The sequence below is a fragment of the Psittacula echo genome (genome assembly GCF_963264785.1).
Source record: "Psittacula echo genome assembly, chromosome: 10".
In the NCBI taxonomy this organism is placed as follows: domain Eukaryota; kingdom Metazoa; phylum Chordata; class Aves; order Psittaciformes; family Psittacidae; genus Psittacula; species Psittacula echo.
In genome coordinates this window covers 418,245-444,624 of record NC_137741.1, presented here as the reverse complement: position 1 = coordinate 444,624, position 26,380 = coordinate 418,245, and the positions used below count along the sequence as shown (strand labels likewise).

The following is a 26,380-nucleotide window of genomic DNA, read 5'->3' as shown; positions in this document are numbered from 1 at the left end:
GTGAAGTAGACATTCCTCTTTAGAAGTTGTTGCAATGTTGTTGTGGGAGTTTTGCTTTCATTTTAAGGGTTTAATTGTCAGTACAAGTATGGATAGTATATTAATTTTAGACAATGTCTGTATTGTGTGTTCTTCTGCATGAGCTAGCAGTTCTGTAGTGTATTGAAGTGAGCCTTCTAGAACATGGTTTATATTAAACATCCAAAATAGATCAGATGAACCACATTCAAGCAATGTTTCTCACTCTCTTCATTTGCAATCAAGAGAGTCCAGATAATGATCATGAATGAACAGATCTACACCATAGGTGTAAAACCAGAGTAATCCAGGAGAAAAGAAATGGTTTATGTAATATAAATTGAGTTTCAACTTATTCAGCTGAACTGAATTTCAGCTGTAGTGAGGAAAAAGAAAGCAAGCAGGCAGGCAAGACAGTATGATGTGCAATAATACAAATGCAGTTACATTAATGGATTTATTTTGCTTACTTTACAGTGTTCACAGAATCACAGAACTGTTGGGGTTGGAAGGGACCTCTGGAGATCATCCAGTCCGAAACTTTGCCAAGGCAGGGCCACCTAGAGCAGGTTACACAGGAACATGTCTAGGTGGGTTTTGAATGTCTCCAGAGAGAGAGACTACACAACCTTTCCTGGACAGCCTGTTCCAGTGCTCTGGCCAACCTCAGTGGAAAGAAGTTCTTCCTTGCATTGAGGTGAAACTTCTTGTGCTTTAGTTTATGGCCATTACTCCTCATCCTGTTGCTGGGCACCCCTGGAAAGAGTCTGGCACCATTGTTTTGTTACCTGCCTTTGAGTTACTGATCTACATTAATGAGATCCCCTCTCAGTTTTATCTTCTCTAGGCTAAACAGGTCCAGCTCTTGCAATCTCTCCTCATAAGAGAGATGCTGCAGACCCCTAATCATCCTTGTGGCCTCCACTGGACCCTCTCCAGTAGCTCCTTGTCTTTCTTGTACTGAGGAGCCCAGCACTGAGTGCTCCAGATGTGGCCTCACCAGGGTTGAATAGAGGGGAATAAATAACCTCCCTCAACATGCTGGCCACACTCCTGCCAGTGCACCTCAGGATACTCGTGTCCCTCCTGGCTCATGGTCAACTTACCATTTACCAGCACTCTCTGGTCCTTCTCAGCTGAACTGCTCTAGTAGGTCAGCCCCAGCATGTACTGGTACTTGGGGTTCTTCCTCCTCCTTCCTCCCCCTGCACTTGCTCTTGTTCAACCTCAACAAGTTTCTCTGCCCAATTCTCCAGCCTATCAAGGTCCTACTGAATAGCAGCACAGCTGTCAGTTTTATCAGCCACTCTCCTAGCTTTGTATCATTAGCAAACTTGCTACTTCACTACACATCCCTGTTCCTTCTCCATACCACCCCCAAGAGATCGCAAGATTATTTACTTATTTTGTTTCTCTTATTTATTTTTAAGATATACAGCTATGTATTTCCAAGCTTTATTCAGATTAACTATATTCACATGCCATATAGGTGTGTCTGAACCTGTAACTTATTGAGGATAATTACCCCTCCTTTTTAACAGAAAGCAGCCCTCTAAAAGCCAGTAATTTACTTGTGTGTTTCCACAGAGCTTCCTTTACTTCTTTGTTTCTAAGACTGTAGATGAGAGGATTGACCAAGGGAGTGAGAATGGTTTAAAAAACAGAGAAGATTTTGTTTGGAGATATTTGGATATCTTGATGAGGAAGTACATAGACAGTTAATATTGACTGGTAGAAAAGAATCATCACAAAAAGATGCTTGAAGCAGGTGGAAAAGGCCTTTTTTCTTCCAGTGGCAGAAGGAAGTCTCATGATAATGATGCAGAGGTAAGATGTCAACAGAAGAGGTCAACAGAAAGTTGGAGGCAGTGAGCACACACCTGCCACAACAGAAGTGACAAGTCCAACCACATGAGTGTCTCTAGAGGAGAATTATATAATTGAGAACGAGTCACAGAAAAAATATTCAATTTCATTATGCCCACAGAAATCTAAACTTGAGATCAGGAATGTTAGTATAGAATTAGATGGAAAGCCACTTACCTTACCCAAGATGCAGCACCCAGCTGGAGACAGAGCTTGCTGTTCATATGGGATGGATAGTGAAGCGGCTTGCACACTGCTACATACCTATCGTAGGACATCATTGCAAGGAGACAGCAATCTACAGCTGCCAAACAACCAAAGAAATAGTATTGTGTAAAGCATCCATTGACTGAAATACTTTTGTCTCCACACAGATAGCTAAGCAACATCCTCAGCAAGATATTTGAGCTGTAGCAGATTTCCAAGCAGGCCAAATTGCCCAAGAGGAAGTACATTGAGCTGTGAAGGTGTCGATTAGCCACAATCAGCACAATGACGAAGACGTTTCCAGTAATAGTCACAATGTAGATTGATAGAAACATTAGGAAGAGAAGAGAATCCAGTTTAGGCCATTCCCAAATCCCAGGAGCATGAACTCAACAACAACAGTTTTGTTTTTCCACTCTTGCTTTGTCATAACTTTTATTCTAGTGGTAAAACCAGGAAGTGTTAGCACCAATGAAGACCTTGACAGTTGAGACTCAAGTAATGAAAGTTTCTTCATTAAAAAAAGAGGGAAAGTGCTTTAACTGTCTGCATGGGCATCAGGCACACTGTGGAGCTGGGTGCCACCGCAGAACTCTGGTCATTTGGCAGAAGCCCAAAAAACAGCTGTTCACCGTAGCTGGCAGGATTGAAACCTGCGCGGAGAAACCCCAATTTCTAGTCCATCGCCTTCACCACTCGGCCACAACTACCTGCTGCAGCTCTCTCTGCCCCGCTGATCGCAGTGCCTGTGCAATGAGACCCAGCTCCCAGGGAGTTTCAGGGCAATGCTCCACTTCAAGATTTGTAGCCGGGACTTTCACTGCACAAGTCATGAATCAAAGACCTCTCTGTGTTATTTCAAGGCACCCTGGAGACGCTGACTGACGCTGTTCAGGAGCTGGAGCTGCAGGGACATCCTGGAACTGGGTGCCACACTGTTCCTGGCAGCTAAGAGCTGAGACAACTTCACGTCTCTAGCAGCTTATGGCCTGTGGACCAAGGGAAAGAAAGGAGCCTCTCAGAACTGGATTCCCTGTCTGAAGGGGACAAAGCTGCTCAAACCTTTCCTAGTTCAACAATTGCTTAAAGCAGAACACGCTACACTCCTTCCTCTGCTGACATTCCAAAAACAATCTGCGTGGTGAGGTTGTCTGTGGGATTTGTGTTAGCACAGTGTTTACAGGCTTCCATGCATTTCAGCCTACAAAAGGACCTCGAGTTCATCTCTCAGAGCACCTGAGAGTAATTGTTAATTGTGATGACAAAGGCAGAAATGCCTTTGAGGAAGCAGAACTTTTGGAGGATTGAGGCTATGAGCTCTGGCCACACTGGCTTGCCTGCATCCAGGGCACTGTGTCCTCTGAAGTCCGCAGCAGCATGACTCATGTTAGGCTGGAGTTCAGGGGTTTTCCCAACTCTTCCACATCACAAGGACTCCCAGCAGATACTCTGGGAGACTGATCTGATGTGCCTTTGTAATTTGAAATGCATGGAACTGGCCACCCCATACCTGACCCAAAAAAATGGGCTATGAGCTTCTGGCACCCTGCCACAAACTTCTCCTCAAAAGCAGGCCATCCAGGCATCTGGTCTCTGGGACACCCTTGATGAGCAAAACAGGTCAATTTGGGCATGGGTCTCACTCAGGGAAGATAGTGGGCATTTCTTTCATCACAAAACCAGGCTGTCTTAGAGCCCGATGTGCATAAGAAAGGTGCTCATGCCCATCACTCCTTCCCACAGAAAAGTTCCTTAGAGTACACTGTGGTCCTTCCTTGCTGTTGAGTTTTGCCACATCGCTGGAGAGCTCAGTTTCTTCTCACGTATGGGTTTGTGCAGTCTTGACCTTCTGATTGAACTCCTGTGTCCCTACAATGACCCATGAGGAGCAATGTCTCTCCGTGTTAGCCGGAGTGCCTGAAAGGAAAGCACTTGAGGTGCCCATCATAGCTGATTTGGACCATGAATTTGACCATGACTGGTAGCCGAGCTCAACACTAATAAGGCAAAGGGATAGAAACACACTCCAAATACCCTTCTGCACATGCCTGAGACATCTGAGTTGATCAGTCTTATGAAGGAGGGGCACAGGTGTGTTGTTTTGATATTCAGTGACAGAAGGCGGGAGCACAGTTTTTCAGATGAGAGAGGCAAGGGCTTCATCACCAGGAGGCCTTGGCAAGCAGCAACTACTAGATGTTCAGATGCTTCATGAGCAAGGAATGTTGGTTCCCCCCAGGGCTCTGGAACACAGCATAAAAGCCTGCTCTACTCCAGGCTCTGCATCTTCCTCTCTTGCTTCCCTTTCCTCTAACAACAAGGTAAGCCTGAGTCTGCTCTATCTCTCTCTTTAGGCTAAAGTGCTGTGCTGATGGCTACTCAGGCTGATGTTGGGCTGCCTCTGCTTGGCCCTGCAATGGAAATAATGCCTGAGACCTCTGTCCTTTTCATGGAGGCGCCGGGGGGGGGAGTTGAAAGAGGAGGGTTTTCCAAGCAGACCGAATCAGTGGGGCTCAGATGCAGGGATGTCTGCTCACGAGTATTTGCTTCTCCATCAGACTGTCTCTAACCAAATGGCCAAATGCATGCAATGCTTTCTTTAATGCAGCGCTGTCTGCTCTAGAGATGGGGTGTGATCTGTCATTCCACAGGGGCTTTAGCCCCAGTGAAATGGGCCCTACTACAAAAGGAGCCAGCCTTCCGGTTCCATGCAAACTGCTGGGCCAGTGAGGACTCTGGAAGTTGTAGAGTCACTGCGTGTATTTAAAACAAGATCTGTCCACAGAGAGTTGAAGAAGACAAGGACACGCTAATACTGAGGTTTGTGTTCCCTGCCTGCTCTGTGTTTCAGCTTTGCCTCACTCACCGAGAGATGTCTTGCTTCCGACCATGTCCCCCACGCCCCTGCGGCACCTCTGGCCCAACTCCACTTGCAAGCAGCTGCAGTGAGCCCTGTGTCGCCCGCTGCGCTGACTCGACGGTGTACATTGAGGCCTCCCCGGTGGTGGTGACCCTGCCGGGCCCCATCCTCACCTCTTTCCCGCAGAGCACAGCCGTGGGATCCTCTCTGTCAGCTGCTGTTGGGAGCTCCCTCAGCACTGGTGGGGTTCCCATCTCTTCTGGGGGCTCCTTTGGTCTGGGGGGGTCAGGCCTGTGTCTGCCTCCCCCTTACTGCAGTCTGAACTGCTGAAGCTGGCGGATCATCCCCTTTGGAGCCAGAAGGGAGAGGTGCCTCCTGCAGGAGCAAGAGCGTGACCAAGGCTTCCAGATGGGCTGGGTGACCTCTTCCCACCTGGAGGGAGGGTCCTGTGCCCGCTGCTCCTCACTGCAAGACGAGCCTCACTCTGCCTCCTCCAGCTGTGCTTTGCTCTGAGTTCCTGAGAGAAGGGGCTCCTTCTCTTCTACTTTGCTGAACCTCCTACAGATACTGGGAGGGTTCCGGAGTCAGGACTGCTCTTGGTGGCCTGGGATTGCCACCAGATGGAGCAGAATGGGAAAAGGGAAGCACTTTGTGTGGACCTTGTCCTTGGGAAATGGGGCATTCTCTGTGCCTCCCTGAACCCTGCAGACATCTTTCTTGGTCTCTGTTCTGTGCCCCTGCATTTCCTCCTTCTGATTAAAGACTTGGTGCAGCATAGCTGGAGACTCATGGTGGTTTGTTCTCCTCCGCCCTCACTTAACTGCTTACTGTGCAAAGAGAGATCTGCTGTCTCTCATGACAGCTAAGCATGGACTACTGCCATATTTTGCTGGAGATCCCTGAACTGATTTAGGATCAAAGATGATCAAGGTGGCAAAGAGAAATGGAAAAGCCCCAGAGAAACTGAGAGAGCAAGAAGCAGTGGACAGAGTTGGAACTCTGGCTACTGCTGGAGGCATTGTTGGTCAAAGATGGGAGAAGGCTGCTCAGGGAGTTGAAGATTCTCCATCTTTGGAGATGTCCAACATAGAACCAGACAAGGCCAGGAAAAACGTCCCCCACTTGACCTGGACTCGGACTGTCTGATCTCCATCTCCACCTCAGGTGTTCCGTGCTTTGGTGAGGAACTGCTTGATGCCCTCACGCAGGAGCAGCCAACAACTGCAAGGAAGCGCAGAGGGTGCAGGGGCCAATGATCTAGATCAGAGTGGATGACACAATTGACCCAACAGCAAAAGCAAGGCTGTCAAGGTGTAAGCGTGCTGAGAAAGCCCTGTGGGAGCCAAAACCTTGCACAAGGTCCCACTGAGATTTGAACTCAGATCGCTGGATTCAGAGTCCAGAGTGCTCACCATTACACCATGGGACCTCTAGGCACATGCTGGATAGGTCTTTCTCCTGCAGCTGCCCTCGCTGAGTCATATGCTCCTGGCTCAGCCTGCCAGTCTCCCCATCTCCCTGGCCATTGGTCATCAAGAGCATCTTTCCTTCAGGGACACTGGGCACTTTTCACTCACAGAAGAGAGAGTGGCACAGCTTTTTGTAAAAGTCTCGCAGACCCTCTCTTAAAAGGCACAGGCTGGTATCCCCTGAGAATCTTCCTTTTGCCTGGTGAGACCTGCTGATGGCCTTTCCAGCGTAGCATCTTCAACACTCATACCTTAAAGGGTACATTCATAGCCCAGTGATCGGTGGTTCAGTGCTTATATTTGTGGGCTCTGCTGGCATTTCTTCCTTTCAACCGCGCATGTTGGACAGCCTCTCAATCTGCCATTCTAAGTCATGGCCGGTCCTGTTTCTCACCTTGTAGCTCATACTATGGCAGCCTTTGCCCAGGTGTCCTTACTCTCAGTTGCAGTCCTACCCAAGCTCCTGACCTTGACAAATAAGGCAATCAAGACAGAGGGCAGTGGACGTAGTTCAACTGCAAGACCAGCTAGCAGGAGGACCCAAAGCCATTTGTTATGGGTTGCACAAGCTGGGCTGCCTTCCTCTGCTGGGACAGTCTAGGCTGACTTCAAACCCTGTCCTTTCTTTCAGGTACACGCTGTCCGCTTGTACCCCAGGCTGGCCTCTCCCTCAGTGAGAACACTGCTCTCCTGAGATGGCTCCAGACTCAGGTGCCTTTTGCTGTGAGCCTGAGGGGACTTTCCCTCATGCCATGGGACCATGACATTGCTCACCAAAGAAGAGTCAGTGCACCAGTCAGGAGAAGGTCTCTGCCTGAGGAAGGAGAAGGCACTGTGACTCCCTGAAATGCCTTCCAACCAGCAGGATTGATAGAAGGTAAATTCGAAGCAGGGCCAGCCCCAGAGCTGGAGCCGGCAGCTCAGTGCCTGAGGCCTAGTGGAACTTGAGTGAGATACCCAACATGAAAGAGAACCCACATGTTCTCTGGGCACCTGCTCCAGTGCTTCAAGACACCCTGCGAATCTCTCAGTGGTTCAAAGCAGCCCCTGCACTCTGCTTTTCCCAAGCTGGGCTGTGCTCAAAGGCCTGCTCGGCTTGGAGGTGCCCAGAGAACTAGCCACAAGGCAAGGCAACAGAGCGGAGTGGCTGCAGTGCCCCATGGGACCTGAACGTCCTAAGGGAAGATGGGTTCTTCTGGAACAGGAGAAGCAACGCACCCTGGAGCCAGGCTGAAGAAAACCTTGTCTACATTGGCCAGGATTCGAATGTGGGCCAACTGCTTGGAAGGCAGCCATGCTCTCGACTATACCACCAATGCTCATGGGGGGCACTACTGCCTCCTGCTCCTCCACCTGCCAATCTGCCTGCCTCACTCTGCCAGGTCACAAAGTCACCTGTCTCTGCTCCTCCACATCAGTGCCTGGCCAGTCTCCTCCTTCCAGTCCCCTGCATGCAAAGGACTTCAAGCTGCTGGGATGTCTCTGTTTGTTCCCTGGGAGTGACATCTTGGATGTGGACACTCACGCCACTGGGTGCTGCTAATGGTGCCTCTCTCAGACTACGTTCATGCCTGTGCCAGCTCTGCATGTACTATGCACGTGGATGTGCCTTTGTGGCTATGCACCTTTGGTGGTATAATCGCAGACAAACCCCCAGCCAGCTGCTCACTCCTTCCCAGACTCTGGGGGAGATGCAGAGCGCTGAAAACAGGATGGGTCACGACAAACATGACTTTGAAAAACACAGCTTAGCAAAAACTCTCGTGGGCAAACCAGTCTTACCTTGGCAAGGGAGTCGAGGCATAGAGGGTGTGGAAGTTGTTGCTGATTAAAACAGACTGGTGTAGTGAGAAACAGAAACACCAACATAAAACACCGTCTTTCCTCACCCCTGTCCTAAGGTCTGTTTTACACCTTCACACCACACTCCCTTCCCTCTCTTGTTCTCCCATCTTGTGCAGCCCTAGCCTTACTGCTACCTGACAGCCCAGTGCTGCCCCTGACACCATGCAGCTAGCCAGAGAGCCAGAGAAACCCCTTTTCTCTGTGCCTGAAGACATGCCTGTCCTGCCCAACAGTGCTGGCCAGAGCATGCAGCAACCAGGCAGAGGAGGGAAAAGCAAAAGGGGGATAGAGAGGGCCAGCACGGGGGTTCAGACGTGAGCACACTGAGGTGTCCTTTCCACTGCCTTTTCCTTCTTTATTCCTGCTGAGAATCTCTCTGAGGTTCTTTCTCTCTTGCAATCCTTTCCCCAGCCTCAGTGACACGGCTGCAGAGAATCGACCATGTGCCAGCCATGTGCATTTCTCTCCTCCTCTTTCTGTAGGCTCTTCTTGCACATGCTTCTCACAGTTTACTCTTTCCTTAAGATGCTAAACCACGCAGGTAGGCTACCAGAAGCTCATCCTCTGCTGCTGCACTAGTAGGTGCAGCTGCGCATGCACCTGAAAGAAGACCTCTGGAAGCCTCTGGCCCTTTTCTGTCCCACCCATCAGGGTCGGTGGAGGCAGGGGATGGTCTCCTGATATCACAGCCACCACCGTGTCCTTTTTTGCCAATTCCACATCTTTCCCAGAAGAGGAGGGCACCGATCACGCTCACCTCTCATCATTGAATCATAGAATGGTTAGGGTTGGAAAGGACCTTAAGATCATCTAGTCCCAACACCTTGCCATGGGCAGGAATGCCTCACCCCACACCATGTCATCCAAGGCTCTGTCCAACCTGGCCTTGTACACTGCCGGGGTGGAGCATTTACCACTTCTTTTGGCAACCTCTTCTATTTCACAGGAAAAGCTTTTCTGAATCATTACCAAACAGTAATTCACATTTGCCCACTGCTGCTTCTGAGTGGCCATGTGTAGCTGCTGGTTTGTCTTAAGCAAGTCATATTTTGCTGCAAAGGTAGAGGAACCAATCTGCATTGCAGATTGGCCAAGTCAGTCACTGCCTGGCAGAAGTGTTGTGCCAAAGCTAGTGGCAGACGGATGTACTTTGTTCCTTAACAAGTGTTGCCTTATGCAATTGTTCTAAAATATTACAATAGCTGAAATATGAGGGAATGACCCACCCAGCACGTTTAAGAGGAGTTCTTCCAAGTTGGCATCCTATCCTAACAGGGCGCGGTCATCTCATCCTTGAGTTAAATTCGGAAAGCCGCCTTGGAAAGGTTGTTCTTTTTGGACCCTGCTGTGGACTGGTCGGGCAGAATACATCCACACCCCCAGCCTCTTAAGTTGTATGCAAGACCTAGCAACAGTGGAGCTCCTTTCATGGCTCATGCTCAGCCCAGATCCATAGTCTTCCCCCCAAATGCCTACCTTGTCAGTGGGAGCAGAGTTTACCATTCAACCAAGACAAGACCAAGAGGGAAAGTGCTTCAACTCTCTGCATGGGCACCAGGCACACTGTGGAGCTGGGTGCCACCGCAGAACTCTGGTCATTTGGCAGCAGCCCAAAAAACAGCTGTTCACCGTAGCTGGCAGGATTCGAACCTGCGCGGGGAAACCCCAATGGATTTCTAGTCCATCGCCTTCACCACTCGGCCACAACTACCTGCTGCAGCTCTCTCTGCCCTGCTGATCGCAGTGCCTGTGCAATGAGACCCAGCTCCCAGGGAGTTTCAGGGCAATGCTCCACTTCCAAAATTTGTAGCCGGGACTTTCACTGCACGTGTAATGAATCAAAGACCTCTCTGTGTTATCTCAACTCACCCTGGAGACGCTGACTGACCCTGTTCAGGAGCTGGAGCTGCAGGGACATCCTGGAACTGGGTGCCACACTGTTCCTGGCAGCTAAGAGCTGAGACAACTTCACGTCTCTAGCAGCTTATGGCCTATGGACCAAGGGAAAGAAAGGAGCCTCTCAGAACTGGATTCCCTGACTGAAAGGGACAAAGCTACTCAAACCTTTCCTAGTTCAACAATTGCTTAGAGCAGAACAAGCTACACTCCTTCCTCTGCTGACATTCCAAAAACAATCTGCGTGGTGAGGTTGTCTGTGGGATTTGTGTTAGCACAGTGTTTACAGGCTTCCATGCATTTCAGCCTACAAAAGGACCTCGAGTTCATCTCTCAGAGCACCTGAGAGTAATTGTTAATTGTGATGACAAAGGCAGAAATGCCTTTGAGGAAGCAGAACTTTTGGAGGACTGAGGCTATGAGCTCTGGTCACGCTGGCTTGCCTGCATCCAGGGCACTGTGTCCTCTGAAGTCCGCAGCAGCATGACTCATGTTAGGCTGGAGTTCAGGGGTTTTCCCAACTCTTCCACATCACAAGGACTCCCAGCAGATACTCTGGGAGACTGATCCGATGTGCCTTTGTAATTTGAAATGCATGGAACTGGCCACCCCATACCTGACCCAAAAAAATGGGCTATGAGCTTCTGGCACCCTGCCACAAACTTCTCCTCAAAAGCAGGCCATCCAGGCATCTGGTCTCTGGGACACCCTTGATGAGCAAAACAGGTCAATTTGGGTGTGGGTCTCACTCAGGGAAGATAGTGGGCATCTCTTTCATCACAAAACCAGGCTGTTGTAGAGCCTGATGTTCATAAGCAAGGTGCTCATGCCCATCACTCCTTCCCACAGAAAAGTTCCTTATGGCGCTCAATGGTCCTTCCTTGCTGTTGAGTTTTGCCGCATCGCTGGAGAGCTCAGTTTCTTCTCACGTATGGGTTTGTGCAGTCTTGACCTTCTGATTGAACTCCTGTGTCCCTACAATGACCCATGAGGAGCAATGTCTCTCCGTGTTAGCTGGAGTGCCTGAAAGGAAAGCACTTGAGGTGCCCATCATAGCTGATTTGGACCATGAATTTGACCATGACTGGTAGCCGAGCTCAACACTAATAAGGCAAAGGGATAGAAACACACTCCAAATACCCTTCTGCACATGCCTGAGTCATCTGAGTTGATCAGTCTTATGAAGGAGGGGCACAGGTGTGTTGTTTTGATGTTCAGTGACAGAAGGCGGGAGCACAGTTCTTCAGATGAAAGAGGCAAGGGCTTCATCACCAGGAGGCCTTGGCAAGCAGCAACTACTAGATGTTCAGATGCTTCATGAGCAAGGAATGTTGGTTCCCCCCAGGGCTCTGGAACACAGCATAAAAGCCTGCTCTACTCCAGGCTCTGCATCTTCCTCTCTTGCTTCCCTTTCCTCTAACAACAAGGTAAGCCTGAGTCTGCTCTATCTCTCTCTTTAGGCTGAAGTGCTGTGCTGATGGCTACTCAGGCTGATGTTGGGCTGCCTCTGCTTGGCCCTGCAATGGAAATAATGCCTGAGACCTCTGTCCTTTTCATGGAGGCGCCGGGGGGGGGAGTTGAAAGAGGAGGGTTTTCCAAGCAGACCGAATCAGTGGGGCTCAGATGCAGGGATGTCTGCCCACCAGAATTTGCTTCTCCATCAGACTGTCTCTAACCAAATGGCCAAATGCATGCAATGCTTTCTTTAATGCAGCGCTGTCTGCTCTAGAGATGGGGTGTGATCTGTCATTCCACAGGGGCTTTAGCCCCAGTGAAATGGGCCCTACTACAAAAGGAGCCAGCCTTCCGGTTCCATGCAAACTGCTGGGCCAGTGAGGACTCTGGAAGTTGTAGAGTCACTGCGTGTATTTAAAACAAGATCTGTCCACAGAGAGTTGAAGAAGACAAGGACACGCTAATACTGAGGTTTGTGTTCCCTGCCTGCTCTGTGTTTCAGCTTTGCCTCACTCACCGAGAGATGTCTTGCTTCCGACCATGTCCCCCACGCCCCTGCGGCACCTCTGGCCCAACTCCACTTGCAAGCAGCTGCAGTGAGCCCTGTGTCGCCCGCTGCGCTGACTCGACGGTGTACATTGAGGCCTCCCCGGTGGTGGTGACCCTGCCGGGCCCCATCCTCACCTCTTTCCCGCAGAGCACAGCCGTGGGATCCTCTCTGTCAGCTGCTGTTGGGAGCTCCCTCAGCACTGGTGGGGTTCCCATCTCTACTGGGGGCTCCCTAGGTCTGGGGGGGTCAGGCCTGTGTCTGCCTCCCCCCCGCTGCAGTCTAAACTGTTGAAGCTGGCGGATCATCCCCTTTGGAGCCAGAAGGGAGAGGTGCCTCCTGCAGGAGCAAGAGCGTGACCAAGGCTTCCAGATGGGCTGGGTGTCCTCTTCCCACCTGGCAGGAGGGTCCTGTGCCTGCTGCTCCTCACTGCAAGACGAGCCTCACTCTGCCTCCTCCAGCTGTGCTTTGCTCTGAGTTCCTGAGAGAAGGGGCTCCTTCTCTTCTACTTTGCTGAACCTCCTACAGATACTGGGAGGGTTCCGGAGTCAGGACTGCTCTTGGTGGCCTGGGATTGCCACCAGATGGAGCAGAATGGGAAAAGGGAAGCACTTTGTGTGGACCTTGTCCTTGGGAAATGGGGCATTCTCTGTGCCTCCCTGAACCCTGCAGACATCTTTCTTGGTCTCTGTTCTGTGCCCCTGCATTTCCTCCTTCTGATTAAAGACTTGGTGCAACACAGCTGGAGACTCATGGTGGTTTGTTCTCCTCCACCCTCACTTAACTGCTTACTGTGCAAAGAGAGATCTGCTGTCTCTCATGACAGCTAAGCATGGACTACTGCCATATTTTGCTGGAGATCCCTGAACTGATTTAGGATCAAAGATGATCAAGGTGGCAAAGAGAAATGGAAAAGCCCCAGAGAAACTGAGAGAGCAAGAAGCAGTGGACAGAGTTGGAACTCTGGCTACTGCTGGAGGCATTGTTGGTCAAAGATGGGAGAAGGCTGCTCAGGAGTTGAAGGTTCTCCATCTTTGGAGATGTCCAACATAGAACCAGACAAGGCCAGGAAAAACGTCCCCCACTTGACCTGGACTCGGACTGTCTGATCTCCATCTCCACCTCAGGTGTTGCGTGCTTTGGTGAGGAACTGCTTGATGCCCTCACGCAGGAGCAGCCAACAACTGCAAGGAAGCGTAGAGGGTGCAGGGGCCAATGATTCAGATCAGAGTGCATGACACAATTGACCCAACAGCAAAAGCAAGGCTGTCAAGGTGTAAGCGTGCTGAGAAAGCCCTGTGGGAGCCAAAACCTTGCACAAGGTCCCACTGAGATTTGAACTCAGATCGCTGGACTCAGAGTCCAGAGTGCTCACCATTACACCATGGGACCTCTAGGCACATGCTGGATAGGTCTTTCTCCTGCAACCACCCTCGCTGAGACATATGCTCCTGGCTCAGCCTGCCAGTCTCCCCATCTCCCTGGCCATTGGTCATCAAGAGCATCTTTCCTTCAGGGACACTGGGCACTTTTCACTCACAGAAGAGAGAGTGGCACAGCTTTTTCTAAAAGTCTCGCAGACCCTCTCTTACAAGGCACAGGCTGGTATCCCCTGAGAATCTTCCTTTTGCCTGGTGAGACCTGCTGATGGCCTTTCCAGCTTAACATCTTCAACACTCATACCTCAAAGGGTACATTCATAGCCCAGTGATCGGTGGTTCAGTGCTTGTACTTGTGGACTCTGCTGACTTATTCCTCCTTTCAACCGCACCTCTTGGACAGCCTCTCAATCTGCCATTCTAAGTCATGGCCGGTCCTGTTTCTCACCTTGTAGCTCATACTATGGCAGCCTTTGCCCAGGTGTCCCTACTCTCAGTTGCAGTCCTAGCCAAGCTCCTGACCTTGACAAATGAGGCAATCATGACAGAGGGCAGCGGACGTAGTTCAACTGCAAGACCAGCTAGCAGGAGGACCCAAAGCCATTTGTTATGGGTTGCACAAGCTGGGCTGCCTTCCTCTGCTGGGACAGTCTAGGCTGACTTCAAACCCTGTCCTTTCTTTCAGGGACACGCTGTCCCCTAGTGCCCCCAGCTGGCCTCTCCCTCGGTGAGAACACTGTTTGCTCTCCTGAGATGGTTCCAGACTCAGGTGCATTTTGCTGTGTGCATATTGCACACAGTGGGGAGAAGCTCCCTGCTTGAGGAAGGAGAAGGCACTGTGACCCCCTGAAATGCCTTCCAACCAGCAGGATTGATAGAAGGTGAAGTTGAAGCAGGGCCAGCCCCAGAGCTGGAGCAGGCAGCTCAGTGCCTGAGGCCTAGTGGAACTTGAGTGAGATACCCAACACGAAGGAGAATCCACATGTTCTCTGGGCACCTGCTCCAGTGCTTCAAGACACCCTGCGAATCTCTCAGTGGTTCAAAACAGCCCCTGCACTCTGCTTTTCCCAAGCTGGGCTATGCTCAAAGGCCTGCTCGGCTTGGAGGTGCCCAGAGAACTAGCCACAAGGCAAGGCAGCAGAGCGGAGTGGCTCCAATGCCCCATGAGACCTGAACGTCCTAAGGGAAGATGGGTTCCTCTGGAACAGGAGAAGCAACGCACCCTGGAGCCAGGCTGAAGAAAACCTTGTCTACATTGGCCAGGATTCGAATGTGGGCCAACTGCTTGGAAGGCAGCCATGCTCTCGACTATACCACCAATGCTCATGGGGGGCACTACTGCCTCCTGCTCCTCCACCTGCCAATCTGCCTGCCTCACTCTGCCAGGTCACAAAGTCACCTGTCTCTGCTCCTCCACATCAGTGCCTGGCCAGTCTCCTCCTTCCAGTCCCCTGCATGCAAAGGACTTCAAGCTGCTGGGATGTCTCTGTTTGTTCCCTGGGAGTGATATCTTGGATGCGGACACTCACGCCGCTGGGTGCTGCTAATGGTGCCTCTCTCAGACTACATTCATGCCTGTGCCAGCTCTGCATGTACTATGCACGTGGATGTGCCTTTGTGGCTATGCACCTTTGGTGGTATAATTGCAGACAAACCCTCAGCCAGCTGCTCACTCCTTCCCAGACTCTGGGGGAGATGCAGAGCGCTGAAAACAGGATGGGTCACGACAAACATGACTTTGAAAAACACAGCTTAGCAAAAACTCTTCTGGGCAAACCAGGCTTACCTTGGCAAGGGAGTCGAGGCACAGAGGGTGTGGAAATTACACGGTATCACAGTATGTTAGAGATTGGAAGGGACCTCAAAAGATCATCTAGTCCAATCCCCCTGCCAGAGCAGGAACACCTAGATAAGGTTACATAGGAATGTGTCCAGGCGGGTTTTGAATGTCTCCAGAGAAGGAGACTCCACAACCTCCCTGGGCAGCCTGTTCCAGTGTTCTGTCACCCTCACTGAGAAGAAGTTTCTTCTCAAGTTTAAGTGGAACCTCTTGTGTTCCAGTTTATACCCATTACCCCTTGTCCTATCATTGTTTGCCACTGAGAAGAGCCTGGCTCCATCCTCATGACACTCCTCCTTTATATATTTATATACACTAATAAGGTCCCCCCGCAGTCTCCTCTTCTCCAAACTATAGAGACCCAGCTCCCTCAGCCTTTCCTCATAAGGGAGATGCTCCACTCCCTTCATCATCTTAGTTGCCCTGCGCTGGACTCTCTCCAGCAGGTCCCTGTCCTTCTTGAACTGAGGGGCCCAGAACTGGACACAATATTCCAGATGCGGTCTCACCAGGGCAGAGTAGAGGGGAAGGAGGACCTCTCTCGACCTACTAACCACCCCCCTTCTAATACACCCCAGGATGCCATTGGCCTTCTTGGCCACAAGGGCACAGTGTTGCCTCATGGTCATCCTGCCATCCACTAGGACTCCCAGGTCCCTCTCCCCTACGCTGCTCTCTAACAGGTCTTTCCCCAACCTATATTGGAACCTGGGGTTGTTCCTGCCCAGATGCAGAACTCTACACTTTCCCTTGTTATATTTCATCAAGTTTCTCCCTGCCCAACTCTCCAGTCTGTCCAGGTCCCACTGGATGGCAGCACAGCCTTCTGGCGTGTCAGCCACTCCTCCCAGCTTAGTGTCATCAGCAAACTTGCTGACAGTACACTCAATTCCCTCATCTAAATCATTGATGGATATATTAAATAATACTGGTCCCAGTACTGACCCTTGAGGCACTCCACTAGATACAGGCCTCCAACTAGACTCCGCCCCATAGACTACAACTCTCTGGCTTCTCTCCTTCAGCCACTTTGCAGTCCACCTCACTACCTGATCATCCAGGCCACACTTCCTCAATTTAGCTATGAGGATGCTGTGGGAGACTGTGTCAAATGCTTTGCTGAAGTCAAGGTAGACCATGTCCACCGCTCTGCCATCATCCATCCACAATGTTATTTCCTCATAAAAGGCTATGAGGTTGGTCAAGCATGACTTCCCCTTGGTAAAGCCATGTTGACTGCCCCTCATAACCCTCTTATCCTTGACATGCCTTAAGATGGCATCAAGGATAAGGTGTTCCATTACTTTCCCAGGGATGGAGGTGAGGCTGACCGGTCTATAGTTACCTGGGTCCTCCTTCTTGCCCTTTTTGAAGACTGGAGTGACATTTGCTTTCCTCCAGTCCTCAGGCACCTCTCCCGTTTCCCAAGACTTGGTAAAGATGATGGAGAGTGGTCTAGCAATGACTTCCGCCAGTTCCCTCAGCACCCGCGGGTGCATCCCATCTGGACCCATGGATTTATGGATGTCCAGATTGCTCAACTGGTCCCTAACCCATTCCTCATCGACTAAGGCAAACTGCTCCAGTGACCTGACTTCATCTGAGGTCTCAGGAGTACAGGGCTCTTCAGGACTGCCTCCGGCAGAGTAGACTGAGACAAAGAAGGCATTCAATAACTCTGCCATCTCTGTATCTTCTGTCACCAGGGCACCCATCCCGTTCACCAGTGGGCCAACCTTGCCTCTGGTGTTAGTTTTATCAGCTATGTATTTGAAAAAGCTCTTTCTGTTGTCCTTGACCCCTCTCGCCAGATTTAATTCTAAGGAGGCCTTAGCCATCCTAGCTGCCTTCCTACATCCTCTAGCAGCAGCCTTATATTCCTCCCAAGTGGCCAGCCCCTCCTTCCATGACCTATAAACTCTCCTCTTCCACTTGAGCATACCCAGCAGTTCCTTATTTAGCCACGCAGGTCTCTTGGCCCTCTTCCTTGACTTCCTACGTGTCGGGATGCTCTGCTCTTGAGCTTGGAATAAGCAATTCTTGAATGTCAACCAACTATCTTGGGCCCCTTTACCTTCAAGCAGCCTTGCCCATGGAATTTCCCCTAGCAATTGCTTGAAAAGGCCAAAGTTTGCCCTGCTAAAGTCCAGGGTTGCAATTCTACTTGCTATTGTACTGGTCCTACCACACAAGATCCTGAATTCCACCATCTCGTGGTCGCTGCAACCAAGGCAGCCCTCAACCTTTACTGCTTCGACCAGACCCTCCTTGTTAGTGAGGATGAGATCCAGCAGCGCTCTTCTCCTGGTTGGCTCATCCACCATTTGCATGAGGAAGTTATCATCCATCCACTGGAGGAACCTCCTGGACTGTGGCTGGGTTGCTGAGTAGTCCTTCCAGCAAACATCAGGGAAATTAAAATCCCCCACGACAACCACGGCCTGTGACTGTGAGGCCGCTCTCAGCTGCTTGTAGAAGGCCTCGTCAACTTCCTCACCCTGATCTGGTGGCCTGTAACAGACACCCACAACAGTATCGCCCCTGCCAGCCTGCCCCTTAATTCTCACCCACAGACTCTCAACTCGCTCGTCCCCTGCCCCCGGACAGAACTCAGTACATTGCAGCTGCTCTCACACATAAAGAGCAACCCCGCCACCCTGCCTGGCTGGCCTGTCTTTCCTGAAAAGGACATAGCCCTCCATGAGTATATTCCAGTCATGCGAGCTGTCCCACCACGTCTCTGTAATTGCCACCAGATCATAATGTCCTGACTTAACACAGGTCTCCAACTCCTCCTGCTTATTTCCCATGCTGCACGCATTGGTGTACAGGCATTTCAAGGAGGGAGCTGAGCTCACCAATTTCACCCTAGGATTATAGGAGGCCTCCCAGTCTTCATCAATTCTAGAGTGCTGCCCCACTGGGGCAAGCCCAGTTACAACCCCATCCCCCTTCGAATCTAGTTTAAAGCTCTCCAAATGAGCCCTGTTAATTCATACCCCAGCATCCTTTTGCCTCTGTGAGTTAAACCTTTCCCACGTACCATCATCCGGACTGGAGCCTTATAAAACCAGCTGTTATCAAAGAACCCAAAGCCCTGCCTAAAGCACCAGTCTCGTAGCCAATTGTTTATGGACTGAATTTTCCCATTCAGTCCCACATCATCACCAGAAGATGGAAGAACTGAGGAGAAGATCACTTGAGCCCCAGACTCTTTCACCATCCGCCCCAAGGCCCTGCAGTCTTTCTTCATCCCCCTCAGACTGCAGGAAGCAGTTTCCCCCCCACCTGTCTGGAAGACCAGCAGCGGGTAGTAGTCTGTCGGGTGCACCAGGCTGGGGAACGCCCTGGTGATATCCCTGATCCGGGCTCCAGGCAGACTACACACTTCCCTATGATGAGGGTCAACTCTGCATATCGGGCCCTCTGTTCCTCTCAGAAGGGAATCACCTACAACAATGACTTTTCTTTCTTTCTTGTCAGAGGCAGTCTTGAGGCGTGAAGTCGACCGCCTTTTCCTATGTGACCTTGTAGTCTGGCCTTGCACCACATCCTCACTTACCTCTCCATCAAGATGCAGGGCCTCAAACCTATTACGGAGGGGCACCTGGGGAAGCAGGGCAGGAAGGGAGGAAGGTTGCCCACGGTTCCGAACTGGAACTTGCTTCCAGCCCTCATCGTCTTTTTGATCCCTTACCTTTGCGCAACAGCTACAGGGCAGGGGCTGTCTCGGGTCATCCCCCTCTGTCTGAGAGGACAGGGGGTCCATCCCCTTTTGGGAGGTATCTCCCTGGAACCGTTCCTGCTGGCACGCCAGGGAGTTACTCCACCAGTCGATCTCCCTTTCACACTCTCTGATGGTCCTCAGCGTCTCGACCTCCTCTTTAAGTTCTGCCACCAATCTGAGCAGATCTACCTGCTCACACCTCACACAGGTGGAATGCTGGCCTCCCTCCCTCGGCAGCAGCAGGCTCTGGCACTCCCTGCAGCCAGAGACCTGAACAGCCACGGTTTGGGTCGGGGTCTCTGTCTGAGTTGCTACAGTCTCCTTACTGCAAGCCCTCCTTCTGGAGGCGACCATATTGGTCAGCAGTCTGGGACACCAGCAACAGAGACCGCAACACGACCTGCTTGTTCCTCCCTGCGCCCGGTGGGCAGCAACGTGTGGCTGCCCTCTCAGAGGCTCTTTCAAGGCAAGGGGCACTGGGTGCGGTCGCCGTTACCGCGGGAACGCCCCCTGCCACGTCAGCCGCTCTCTCGCAAGGGCTGCTGGGGCTTCGGGGATCGGGAGATGTTGGGAATCGCGATGTCTCTGCGCTGTCCCCTCTGCTTTTCCTAATGTCTGCTGAACCTCGTGGTCTCTGAAGCGTGCCGGCTCCGGCTCTAGCTGTGCTAGCTCCGATCAGCTGATTAAAACAGATTCATGTAGTGAGAAACAGAAACACCAACATAAAACACCGTCTTTCCTCACCCCTGTCCCAAGGTCTGTTTTACACCTTCACACCACCTCCTTCCCCTCTCTTGTTCTCCCACCTTGTGCAGCCCTAGCCTTACTGCTACCTGACAGCCCAGGGCCGCCCCTGACACCATGCAGCTAGCCAGAGAGCCAGAGAAACCCCTTTTCTCTGTGCCTGAAGACATGCCTGTCCTGCCCAACAGTGCTGGCCAGAGCATGCAGCAACCAGGCAGAGGAGGGAAAAGCAAAAGCAGGATAGAGAGGGCTAGAATGGGGGTGCAGACGTGAGCACACTGAGGTGTCCTTTCCACTGCCTTTTCCTTCTTTATTCCTGCTGAGAATCTCTCTGAGGTTCTTTCTCTCTTGCAATCCTTTCCCCAGCCTCAGTGACACGGCTGCAGAGAATCGACCATGTGCCAGCCATGTGTGTTTTTCTCCTCCTCTTTCTGTAGGCTCTTCCTGCATGTGCTTCTCACAGTTTACTCTTTCCTTAAGATGCTAAACCACGCAGGCAGGCTACCAGAAGCTCATCCTCTGCCGCTGCTCTAGTAGGGGCAGCCACGCATGCACCTGAAAGAAGACCTCTGGAAGCCTCTGGCCCTTTTCTGTCCCACCCATCAGGGTCGGTGGAGGCAGGGGATGGTCTCCTGATAACACAGACACCACTGTGTCCTTTTTTTGCCAATCCACATCTTTCCCAGAGGCTGACGGCACAGATTACACTCACCTCTCATCATCTCATCCTTCAGTTAAATTTGGAAAGCCGCCTTGGAAAGGATGTTCATGTCTGACCGTCCTGGGGACTGGTCAGGCAGAATACATCCACACCCCCAGCCTCTTAAGTTGCACTCTGGAACTAGGTACAGTGGAGCTCTTTTCATGGCTCATGCTCAGCCCAGATCCATAGTCTTCCCCCCAAATGCCTACCTTGTCAGTGGGAGCAGAGTTTACCATTCAACCAAGACAAGACCAAGAGGGAAAGTGCTTCAACTCTCTGCATGGGCACCAGGCACACTGTGGAGCTGGGTGCCACCGCAGAACTCTGGTCATTTGGCAGCAGCCCAAAAAACAGCTGTTCACCGTAGCTGGCAGGATTCGAACCTGCACGGGGAAACCCCAATGGATTTCTAGTCCATCGCCTTCACCACTCGGCCACAACTACCTGCTGCAGCTCTCTCTGCCCTGCTGATCGCAGTGCCTGTGCAATGAGACCCAGCTCCCAGGGAGTTTCAGGGCAATGCTCCACTTCCAAAATTTGTAGCCGGGACTTTCACTGCACGTGTAATGAATCAAAGACCTCTCTGTGTTATCTCAACTCACCCTGGAGACGCTGACTGACCCTGTTCAGGAGCTGGAGCTGCAGGGACATCCTGGAACTGGGTGCCACACTGTTCCTGGCAGCTAAGAGCTGAGACAACTTCACGTCTCTAGCAGCTTATGGCCTGTGGACCAAGGGAAAGAAAGGAGCCTCTCAGAACTGGATTCCCTGTCTGAAGGGGACAAAGCTACTCAAACCTTTCCTAGTTCAACAATTGCTTAGAGCAGAACAAGCTACACTCCTTCCTCTGCTGACATTCCAAAAACAATCTGCGTGGTGAGGTTGTCTGTGGGATTTGTGTTAGCACAGTGTTTACAGGCTTCCATGCATTTCAGCCTACAAAAGGACCTCGAGTTCATCTCTCAGAGCACCTGAGAGTAATTGTTAATTGTGATGACAAAGGCAGAAATGCCTTTGAGGAAGCAGAACTTTTGGAGGACTGAGGCTATGAGCTCTGGTCACGCTGGCTTGCCTGCATCCAGGGCACTGTGTCCTCTGAAGTCCGCAGCAGCATGACTCATGTTAGGCTGGAGTTCAGGGGTTTTCCCAACTCTTCCACATCACAAGGACTCCCAGCAGATACTCTGGGAGACTGATCCGATGTGCCTTTGTAATTTGAAATGCATGGAACTGGCCACCCCATACCTGACCCAAAAAAATGGGCTATGAGCTTCTGGCACCCTGCCACAAACTTCTCCTCAAAAGCAGGCCATCCAGGCATCTGGTCTCTGGGACACCCTTGCTGAGCAAAACAGATCAATTTGGGTGTGGGTCTCGCTCAGGGAAGATGGCGGGCATCTCTTTCATCACAAAAGTAGGCCGTGGTGGAACCTGATGAACTTAAGCAAGTTGCTCGTGGCTATCACTCCTTCCCGCAGGGAAATTCCTCATAGCACACAATGGTCCTTTCTTGCTGTTGAGGGTACAGAGGTGAGACTGTCCGGCCTGCAGTTCCCCAGGTCTTCCTTTTATATATCTGGGGGATTATATTTCCCCTTTCCCAGCCACTGGGTATTTTACAACTTTGCTATTTTGATGAATAGTGGCTTAGCAACTTCATCTGACAGTTCTTGCAGGACTCTCGGGTGCATCTCCTCAGTTCCACAGGACTTGTGCACTTTCACCTTCCTGACATGGGACAACTTCCATCTTCTTCGTGTTGGTCACAGCCAGGCCTCCCATTTGGCTCACCTAAAGAGTGGGGCTGCAACTTCTTTCACCTTCCTTTGTTGTTCTGTGTACCTGAAGAATGCCTTCTAGTGATTTTTCATGGCCCCAGACAAGTTCAGCGCCAGCTGTGCCTTCGTTTTCCTGATGCCCTCCTTACACACCCATGACATTCTCTGTAATCTGCCCAGGATGTGTATCCCTGCCTTCACTGCCTGTGCATCTTTGGTATGTTTTAGGTTTAGTTTAGTTTAGTTTAGTTTAGTTAAGTTTAGTTTAGTTTAGTTTAGTTTGGTTTGTTTCAGTTTGGCTAAGAGGCCTTGCCTTTCTCAAGCTAGGCTCCTGCTTCCCCTGTCGGTCTTCTTGCATGTCAGGATTTCTAGAGGCTCCTGAAAAATGTCTTTCAATATGTCCCAGCTCTCAGCATCTTTTATCTCTGAGGCCATTTTCCAAGGGATCGCACACGGTAGTGCCTTAAACAGCCAGTAGCTTGCCTTTCTACAGTGTAGGGTCCTGACTCTTACTTTTCACCTACCCTATACCTCTCAAGGCTGAGAATTCTACCAAGGCATGATTGCTGCTGATAGGGCTACTCCTCTCTTGACGTTTTTGGTAAGTTCTTCTGCACTAGTAAAGAGCAGGTCCAGCAGTGTCTCTCCTCTGGTCGAATTCTCCATCACCTCTACTAGGAAGTTGTCCACAACAGACTCCAGTAGTTTCCTGGACTGCTTTTGGTTTGCTGTGTCACTTTGCTAGCAGACATCTTGGTGGTTGAAGTACCTTGTTGGGATCCGGACCTGAGAAGAGGCGATGCTTCCTAAGGCTTTGCCACAGGCAGTTTTTACTGCCCACAAGCTCAGGTAACAAAGGGAGATTGAAATGACGGACAGCAGACCAGTGTGTCAGGCAGCCCTCTTTCAAGCGACTCCTCCATGGGATCTCCATAGTTATGTCTCTTGATGACTGAACCGTGCCCTAAGGCTTCTTCCATCCAGGGACCCAGGCTCAACATCAGAAGTCAGGAACCTGTTGGAAACAAGGAAATCAACACGTAGGAGGGTGATCAAAGAGATGCCGCATCCTTCCTGAAAGGAACCCTCACACTCATTGACCTGTTCTACTCTTTGACGAAACCGGCACCTGAAGCTATGAGCTCTGTTTTGCCTGGCACACCTAAGACCAGGGCACAGTTTCCACTGAATTCCACAGCAAGGTGGCTCATGTTAGCCTAGAGTTCAGGGGCTTTCCCAACTCTTCCACATGACAAGGACTCCCAGCAGATACTCTGGGAGACTGATCCGATGTGCCTTTGTAATTTGAAATGCATGGAATTGGCCACCCCATTCCTGACCCAGAAAAATGGTCTATGACTTTCTGGCTCCCTGCCCCGCACCTCTCCTCAAAAGCAGGCCATCCAGGCATCTGGGCTCTGGGATGCCCTTGCTGAGCAAAACAGGTCAAATTGGGTGTGGGTCTCACTTAGGGAAGATCGCAGGCATCTCTTTCATCACAAAACCAGGCCGTGGTAGAGCCCGATGAGCATAAGCAAGGTGCTCATGCCCATCACTCCTTCCCACAGAAAAGTTCCTTATGGCGCGCAATGGTCCTTCCTTGCTGTTGAGATTTGCAACATCCCTGCAGAACTGAGTTTCACCTCACGTATGGGTTTGTGCAGTCTTGACCTTCTGATTGAAATTCCTCAGAGACTCCTGCGTCCCTGCAATGACCAGTGGGGAGCAATGTCTCTCCCTCTTAGCCAGAGCTCCTGAAAAGAAAGCATTTGAAAGCTGCCTCAAGATGTTATTCATAGCTGAAAATAATCATGAATTTGATTATGACTCATAGCCGTGCTCACCACTAATAAGGCAAAGGGATGGAAGCACACTCAAAATATCCTTCTGCACATGCCTGAGACATCCGAGTTGATCGATCTTATGAAGGTGGAGCACGGATGAGTTATTCAGTGATAGAAAGCGGGAGAACACTATTTCAGATGAAAGAGGCAAGGGCTTCATCACTAGTGAGGCCTTGGCAAGCAGCACCTACTACGTGTTCGGATGCTTCATGAGCAAGGAATGTTGGTTCCTCCCAGGGCTCTGGAACACAGCATAAAAGCCTGCTCTACTCCAGGCTCTGCATCTTCCTCTCTTGCTTCCCTTTCCTCTAACAACAAGGTAAGCCTGAGTCTGCTCTGTCTCTCTCTGTGGGCTGAAGTGCTGTGCTGGTGGCTACTCAGGCTGATGTTGGGCTGCCTCTGCTTGGCCCTGCAATGGAAATAGTCAACCCCTGAGACCTCTGTCCTTTTCTTGAAAGTGGCTGGGGGGAGCCTGAAAGAGGAGGGTTTTCCAAGCAGACAGAATCAGTGGGGCTCAGATGCAGGGATGTCTGCCCACCAGAATGTGCATGTCCATCAGATTGTCTCTAACCAAATGGCCAAGTGCGTGCAGTTCTCTCTTTAATGCAGCACAGTTTGCTCTGGAGATGGGGTGTGATCCGTCATTCCACAGGGGCTTTAGCCCCAGTGAAATGGGCCCTATTACAAAAGGGGCCAGCCTTCCAGTTCTATGCAACCTGCTGGGCCAGCGAAGACTCTGGAAGTTGTAGAGTCACTGCGTGTATTTAAAACAAGATCTGTCCACAGAGAGTTGAAGAAGACAAGGACACGCTAATACTGAGGTTTGTGTTCCCTGCCTGCTCTGTGTTTCAGCTTTGCCTCACTCACCGAGAGATGTCTTGCTTCAGACCATGTCCCCCACGCCCCTGCGGCACCTCTGGCCCAACTCCACTTGCAAGCAGCTGCAGTGAGCCCTGTGTCGCCCGCTGCGCTGACTCGACGGTGTACATTGAGGCCTCCCCGGTGGTGGTGACCCTGCCGGGCCCCATCCTCACCTCTTTCCCGCAGAGCACAGCTGTGGGATCCTCTCTGTCAGCTGCTGTTGGGAGCTCCCTCAGCACTGGCGGGGTTCCCATCTCTTCTGGGGGCTCCCTAGGTCTGGGCGGATCAGGCCTGTGTCTGCCTCCCCCCCGCTGCAGTCTAAACTGTTGAAGCTGGCGGATCATCCCCTTTGGAGCCAGAAGGGAGAGGTGCCTCCTGCAGGAGCAAGAGCGTGGCCACGGCTTCCAGACGGGCTGGGTGTCCTCTTCCCACCTGGCAGGAGGGTCCTGTGCCCACTGCTCCGCACTGCAGGAGAGGCCTTGCTCTACCTTCTCTGGCTTTGCTCTGCTCTGAGCCCCTGAGGACAGGGCTCCTTCTCTTCTACTTTGCTGAACCTCCTACAGATACTGGAAGGGTTCCGGAGTCAGGACTGCTCTTGGTGGCCTGCGAATACCACTAGGTGGAGCAGAACGGGAAAACGGAAGCACTTTGTGTGCACCCTGTCCTTGGGAAATGGGGCATTCTCTGTGCCTCCCTGAACCCTGCAGACATCTTTCTTGGTCTCTGTTCTGTGCCCCTGCATTTCCTCCTTCTGATTAAAGACTTGGTGCAGCATAGCTGGAGACTCATGGTGGTTTGTTCTCCTCCACCCTCACTTAACTGCTTACTGTGCAAAGAGAGATCTGCTGTCTCTCATGACAGCTAAGCATGGACTACTGCCATATTTTGCTGGAGATCCCTGAACTGATTTAGGATCAAAGATGATCAAGGTGGCAAAGAGAAACGGAAAAGCCCCAGAGAAACTGAGAGAGCAAGAAGCAGTGGACAGAGTTGGAACTCTGGCTACTGCTGGAGGCATTGCTGGTCAAAGATGGGAGAAGGCTGCTCAGGGAGTTGAAGATTCTCCATCTTTGGAGATGTCCAACATAGAACCAGACAAGGCCAGGAAAAACGTCCCCCACTTGACCTGGACTCGGACTGTCTGATCTCCATCTCCACCTCAGGTGTTCCGTGCTTTGGTGAGGAACTGCTTGATGCCCTCATGCAGGAGCAGCCAACAACTGCAAGGAAGCGCAGAGGGTGCAGGGGCCAATGATTCAGATCAGAGTGCATGACGCAATTGACCCAACAGCAAAAGCAAGGCTGTCAAGGTGTAAGCGTGCTGAGAAAGCCCTGTGGGAG

At 51.2% G+C, this 26,380-nt stretch overlaps 1 pseudogene across 1 annotated transcript; it reads right to left on the bottom strand.

Annotated features, from left to right (window-relative positions):
* Positions 1-1,539: 1,539 nt before the first annotated feature.
* Positions 1,540-2,426, bottom strand: LOC308225463 (olfactory receptor 5AP2-like; annotated as a pseudogene). Its single transcript has one exon. The product of its transcript is annotated as an olfactory receptor 5AP2-like (transcript).
* Between the last annotated feature and the right edge of the window lie 23,954 nt (positions 2,427-26,380).